This window comes from Haliotis rufescens, unplaced genomic scaffold, assembly GCF_023055435.1.
Source record: "Haliotis rufescens isolate VD_foot unplaced genomic scaffold, xgHalRufe1.0.p SCAF_1, whole genome shotgun sequence".
Taxonomy (NCBI): Eukaryota; Metazoa; Mollusca; class Gastropoda; order Lepetellida; family Haliotidae; genus Haliotis; species Haliotis rufescens.
Genome location: NW_025963779.1, coordinates 34,451,746 through 34,459,066, shown reverse-complemented (window position 1 = coordinate 34,459,066; position 7,321 = coordinate 34,451,746).

Genomic DNA, 7,321 nt, shown 5'->3' with positions numbered 1-7,321 from the left:
AAGTAAGACTATATACTCTGTGTCGTTTAAAGAAATCAAACGACTCCAGCAGTCAACCGAAACAGACTTCACTCAATCAGGAAATACCGCATGTTCCTAAATTCGAAATACGCAAACATAAAGTAAAATTTTGGACAAAAACCACTCTCCCTACATGTACAAGACCCACAATACTTCAAATTTCCGGAACCAGCAACAGTTTCAGTTTCCTATACGAACACTCATGATGTAAAATTCTATTACTTGCGGCTGCCAAGGCTCATCTTAGTGCTACCAACCTGTTGGTCATACAATCACAGGTGATCACAGGTGAATTCTCTGTTGTTGACAGTCACAATCTTCGTCAGTTATTCAAACATGGGTCAACATATAGTGGATAACCTGCTACTGACTGGAATCACAACTTTAGAATACCCGTGAAGATCCGGGTAGGTATAGGTCTTCAGCAACCAATGCTTGTCGCGAAACCAACGGGATCAGGTGGTCAGGCTCGCTGACTTGGCTGATCCATGTCATCGTACCCAAATCGATCCTCATGATGTCAATCACTGGATTGTCTGTTTCAGACTCTATTGTCTTCAGCCCACCGCCATATTGCTGGGATATTGCCGAGTGCGACGTTAAACAACAAACAAGCAAACAAACGCAACATTAAAATCTTTATGGATGCTGTCGAAGCGTTCGTCAAAAAAACAGATCAGCCCGCAAGATGAACAAGTTGAATGTTTTGAATAGTGGGTTAAGTGCGTGATGTCATTGGTAGCATTGGTAGAAAATGAATAAACGATTGGAATAAACCCATTCTGTGCCAGCCAGCTGCCCTCCAAAGTCTGGCTTCCCTACCTGAAAAGTGTGTAGTTCCGACTGGCAAGGCCTCAAATTATTTAACATAACTATTGTGTGTAAGCACCACGACGTTAATTGTTGATCAACGGACTTCGTGTAAGTGACATATCAAATAATGCCACACATAAGACCAGTATGTTAACTAAGGAAGAACTCCGCTGAACTACGCATCAGTACTATCAGGTTTTGACTTGAATCTGAATGAGTGAGTGAGTTGGGTTTAACGCCGCTTTTAACAGTATTCCAGTTATATCGCGGCTTGAATCTGAAACCTGAAGATATGGTCATCGCTCTTTTGTCCTGGATTCCAAAGCTCCATAAAAACCCGTACAGATAGAGATATATTGTTGGGTCCAGCAAATGTACCACCAAATCCCTGTCTCAAAGACTAACCATAATCCTTAATACAGTCAAAGGATTTTCTTTATATTTACAGACAATTTTTGAGACAAGTCGGATCATATGTATTCTTAAAAACCCAAAGGCATTGCTTAAGTTTCGCAATCTCAGAAAAGAACTATCTTCAATTATGTCAAAACATTGGATTTTTTTTACTCTCGACCACTATCCCCAACGACAAACTTAAGAAAACACTGCATTCCTTGATCCATGTTTTACACTCACTAACAGTGGGGACTATGTATATATATAATTACATCTGTCTTCCAAGGTTCTAGAAAGTTTGTAAAACTATAAAGTAAATGTCATGTGAAGTTTAATGAGAAAGTAGTATGAGGAATGTTGGACTTCCTGATAGGTACCATCCATGTGAAATTTAGGGGCGAGACATTTTGTTAAGAAGTAAGCATGCCAATTGGGCAGCAGTTGTGTCCCCCTCCTAGCGTACACTTACCTGTTTCTTTGTGCATACGTGTGAGAATTTCTGCTCGGATTGTTAAAAAAAACAAGTGAATTTGGCCAAGACATTTAATTACAGCTTCATGTATATGAATGGTCTGACGTTCAATAATTGTCAAATGCCTTCCACTGACTTTCCCACCTGAGCTAGATGTGATGGAACTAGGGGGTTCACTTATCTGGACAAGGTGCCACAGTTTGCATTTTCCAAATAATCACAGAACAGGATATCTTTGTTCAACAATAACACTATCAATTTATTTACACGAATCAAACACTCAAATTAGCAAGTACATATATTAATAAATATATACATTATATTACTTTATAAATATACAATATAGAACATAAAAAAGCGCCAAAGATAAGTTTGTGGCAGCGTGTTAAGCTTCTGACATACTCCAATATCAAGCGACTCCTTCATTCACCGCTCATCTCAATCAAACTGATCTAACCGTAAAATCTGCAATGACGTAACAACCAGCTGATTGTCTCTAATAGTAAACAAAGCGTGACAAGTGAAACCGCCTCATATGTTTCATATTAAGACCTATGCATAAAGATTCTGAATGACAAACAACTCTCCACAAAGCTTATGACAATAGGGATGACTCTCCAAGAGTCAACTTCCCCAGCAAGTTCCAGCCATTGGTGACCATATTTCACAACTTGTGAGGTACAATCTTTCTGCAAAGAGCTCAAAGAGGGTCATCTGATTGTTACTGAAAATGTGGGGGCACGAGTGGCCCAGTCGTCTAAGGCGCACGATTCGCTGTGCAGAGTTGCGTCCCTTGGGCACGCCAGAAACCTATGGTTTGTCAGCACCATACCCGTGCTCGTGGGTTTCACCGAAGTGGTAAACGTCTGAGACCTGCATCACTTCGGGCTTTCCTCCCACATTAAGCTGACATGCCGCAATATAACTGGAATACCGTTAAAAGCGGCGTAAAAACCCAACTCACTCACTCTCTCACTGTTACTGAAAATGTGTTGCTTGAACATTTGAAAATGTAGCTCAATGCGGCATAAAACACTACTAAACTCGCACACTACTGCGGTTGCCCTATATGGTGTTTGCGAGTGATTATGCTTAGAAAATAATTGATGTGTTTGTCGTAATGGTTTTAGATGTACAATAATACAATATTTCTAAGGGTCACCCTGTCATGACAAAATAATACATTATACGCGATGGCGTGGAATACACACTTTTAGGTCTTCCTTTGACATAAATGATTAACACAGAAACACAACCAACTACAACTGTGTCGAAATGAAACAGGCGGTTGCACGTGCAGTCGAGATTTCGTGGGTACAAAAGTTGATGCATGTGGCGACGAATCACTCGGAGATGCGCAATGACAATGGACTAGTTCATGTTGTATGTAATAGGATAGGGGTGATTCTGCTATTTGGCTGAAATTGTTCGTAGAAATTAACTCTCGTTTAGAACAAAAGTGACGTAACAAGAATTATTTATATCATTTTAAAGACGTGTATCCATTTTTCAAGAGAGATAACAACACAAATTCTCATCATTTACAAAAAGCCATCATTGAATGCGAAATTTAAGTATCAGTGTAGTAAGATTTATGTATATTTCATATGTGAAAAATGAGAATAATTGACAATTAAAAAAACCTCCCTCAGGAGATCGTGGAGAACCCTTTGATCGTGGGTTCTAATCCTGAGTATGTTTCTTATCGATCTACGCAACTGGGGTATGATGACATGCATCAACCAAGTCAGCGAGCCTGACCACCCGATCCCGTTAGTCGCCTGTTACGACAAGCATGTATTGCTGAAGACTAACCCGGACCTCAACAGGTTATACAGGGGGCGGTGAGGAAGCCTAGTGGTTAAAGCGTTGGCTCGTCACGCCGAAGACCCAGGTTCGATTCCCCAACTGAATACAATGTGTGAAGCCCATTTTCCGGTGTTCCCCGCCGTGAGATAGCTAAAAGTGGCGTAAAAATTCATACTTACTCTCTCAATTATGCAAGACTTCGGGATTTCCTCCCACATGAAGCTGACACGCCGCCATACAACTGGCGCTCTCACTTATTTACACTGACATGAACTTAGTACAATAACACACGCACAGAAATATACATCTTTATTACTGGTTTCAAAAGTCTGTCTGATAAACTGTTGTCATAAACTTCCTTTGATTAAATAAGTCGCGTATAACATGACATAAAATTGCCGGATGGCATCAAGTTCTCTGTACGCATGTAGATCCGACCCTTTCTAGAACTATCTAGTTATTTGTATGACAAATGAAATACCTTTTGAATTATAAACTGTTGGAAGGGTTATACGCTCTTTCACATCGATAAGTACACATGGAGAGGGTATCAACGTGACGACGAACACGCGAACATGTTGAACCATTTAACTGGATTAAATTCACAGACACGACATTTAACACCACAAACATCAGTCATGTAAATGACAGCTGAATATATTTCTGAGAATAATTCATAGCTGTAAATACGAAACCAAGTCATGGAATCATTTAAAATCAATACTATAGTGTGAGGTAGCATTTTGCATCTTATCTGAAACCATATCCACATATCAATGATTCAAAACAAAACTCCAATGGTCATGAACACATAATTGACGCCCAATTGGTGGCAGATGCGTGATTTTAACAGGAAATAGTCCTGGTCAGGGTACCTAGAACAACATACTGACGGGGGTATTGGTGAACAGCTGTGGCCAGGGTTCCCTCAGTTAATACGTACGAGGGTACCGATGAGTAGTTGTGGTCAGGGTTCCCACAATAATACTGACGAGAGTATCGGGGAACAGTTGTGGTCAGGGTCCCCACAATAAATACTGACGAGAGTATCGGGGAACAGTTGTGGTCAGGGTCCCCACAATGAAATTGACGAGGGTACCGGGGAACAGTTGTGGTCAGGGTCCCCACAATAAATACTGACGAGGGTATTGGGGAACAGTTGTGGTCAGGGTCCCCACAATAAATACAGACGGGGTACCGGGGAACAGTTGTGGTCAGGGTCCCCACAATAAATACTGACGAGGATACCGGGGAACAGCTGTGGTCAGGGTCCCCACAATAAATACTGACGAGGGTACCGGGGAAAAGTTGAGGTCAGGGTCCCCACAATAAATACAGATGGGGTACCGATGAATAGTTGTGGTCAGGGTCCCCACAATAAATACTGACGAGGGTACTGGGGAACAGCTGTGGTCAGGGTCCCCGCAATAAATACAGACGAGGTACAGGGGAACAGTTATGGAAGGTCCCCACAATAAATACAGACGGGGTATCGATGAACAGTTGTGGTCAGGGTCCCCATAATAATACTGGCGGGGTACCGGGGAACAGTTCTTGAGTTCCCCACAATAATACTGGAGGGGTACCGGGGAACAGTTCTGGAAAGGACCTCACAATGATACTGGCGGGGTACAGGGGAACAGTTCAGGAGAGAACCTCACAATGATACTTGCGGGGTATCGGAGAACAGTTCTGGAAAGGACCTCACAATGATACTGGCGGGGTACCGGGGAACAGTTCTGGAAAGGACCTCACAATCATACTGGCGGGATACAGGGGAACAGTTCTGGAAAGGACCTCACAATGATACTGGCGGGGTACCGGAGAACAGTCCTGGAGGACCTCACAATGATACTGGCGGGATACAGGGGAACAGTTCTGGAAAGGACCTCACAATGATACTGGCGGGGTACAGGGGAACAGTCCTGGAGGACCTCACAATGATACTGGCGGGGTACCGGGGAACAGTTCTGGAAAGGACCTCACAATGATACTGGCGGGGTACCGGGGAACAGTTCTGGAAAGGACCTTACAATAATACTGGCGGGGTACCGGGGACAGTCCTGGAGGACCTCACAATGATACTGGCGGATCACGGGGAAAAGTTCTGGAAAGGACCTCACAATGATACTGGCGGGGTACCGGAGAACAGTCCTGGAGGACCTCACAATGATACTGGCGGGGTACCGGAGAACAGTCCTGGAGGACCTCACAATGATACTGGCGGGGTACCGGGGAACAGTTCTGGAAAGGACCTTACAACCATACTGGCAGGGTACCGGGGAACAGTTCTGGAGGACCTCACAATGATACTTGCGGGGTACCGGGGAACAGTTCTGGAGGACCTCACAATGATACTGGCGGGGTACCGGGGAACAGTTCTGGAAAGGACCTCACAATGATACTGGCGGGGTACCGGGGAACAGTTCTGGAAAGGACCTCACAATGAAACTGGCGGAAGGTACCCACAATAATCCTGACGGGGTAAAAGGTCTTTATTACGTATGCATCTGGAAAAGAAAAGATCATGCCACACTTATTTATATATATACCCAGAAAGTGGTACTATGGCAGATTATTATTCAAACATATTTATCACACATTGTCGAAGAAATTGCTTGTAAGTATTGATTTATCGGGTTTTGTATTGTCTAGTTGCCATGCATTCACGTACACCTGTACATAGTTAGTACCTCCCAGAGGCTCGACCGTATTAAAACACTCGATGACGTCAACGCGACGTTGAACTTAAAAATGCTAATGGTCTTAATATTCTGCTAATATAGTGACAAGAAGCCGACAGGAACTTGTCAGCGAAACCAGCCCACTAATGTAACAGAAGACGACCAGCAGGCCGATTGACGCAGCGCTGTTGGAGGCGTTAATAGACAAGCTGACGTCTTTCAGCAGGTAATAATAAGTGACCAAGCAACGCCATCTTCCAACGTGTGAGACTTCATGGTTTATTTCTCGTCAAGGGGAATAAAAAACAAACTTGGCTCGTTACAAAGATTTATTAAGACATAAATATTCACTTTCCAGAAGAAAAACAGTAGTCGATGTATATATTTAAAATATAAATTAATATGTAGTTCAGTGTGTGATTGAGTGCGTTAACCCTCTGGATGCCGAGTTTTTTTTCTAACGCACATTTTCCTAAGATCGGAAAAGTGAAGGTTGTGCGAGAATTGCGCTCACGCGGCACTGGATCTACCTCTGGCTATAAAATTACGCAGAGGTGGAGAATATAAAATTTCCTATTTGATGGTGTAAAGTGAAATGCAAATATTTAACCGATTTTTAAAAAAATACACTTCTAAGTGTTGCCCGAGAATTTTTTCTTCCTTTAAAAACAGTAAATTTCTCCGCTTTTTATCGTACACCGATAAAAGTACTGTGCGACGATTTTTTTTATTTACAAGCTTTACAGAATCTGTGAGCGAACAAAATACTGCCTAATATCTGAACGACATAACTATATACCAAATGGAGTTATATGCGTATGTATAACGACAAACATGCAATGCCAAAAATAGCTTGCCGTAAATGACGAAAACTGATTTTTCTCTATGACGTCAAAAGGCGACAGAAAGGTTACACACGCATAAAGAAAAAGGGGCATAGCTCCGCTAAGCTTAGCACTAGTTTATTGTAACTCAGGTCACTTGGTGAGAATTAGCTGTGGGTAAGGATAATATATTTTCGTGGTGTTTTGTTCACGAGGAACCAAACTATTCCAACACAAATATCGATAAAGAAACTGTATACGTTTAGTTGTAAAAAAAAACCCATAAGAAATGATGAAATCGT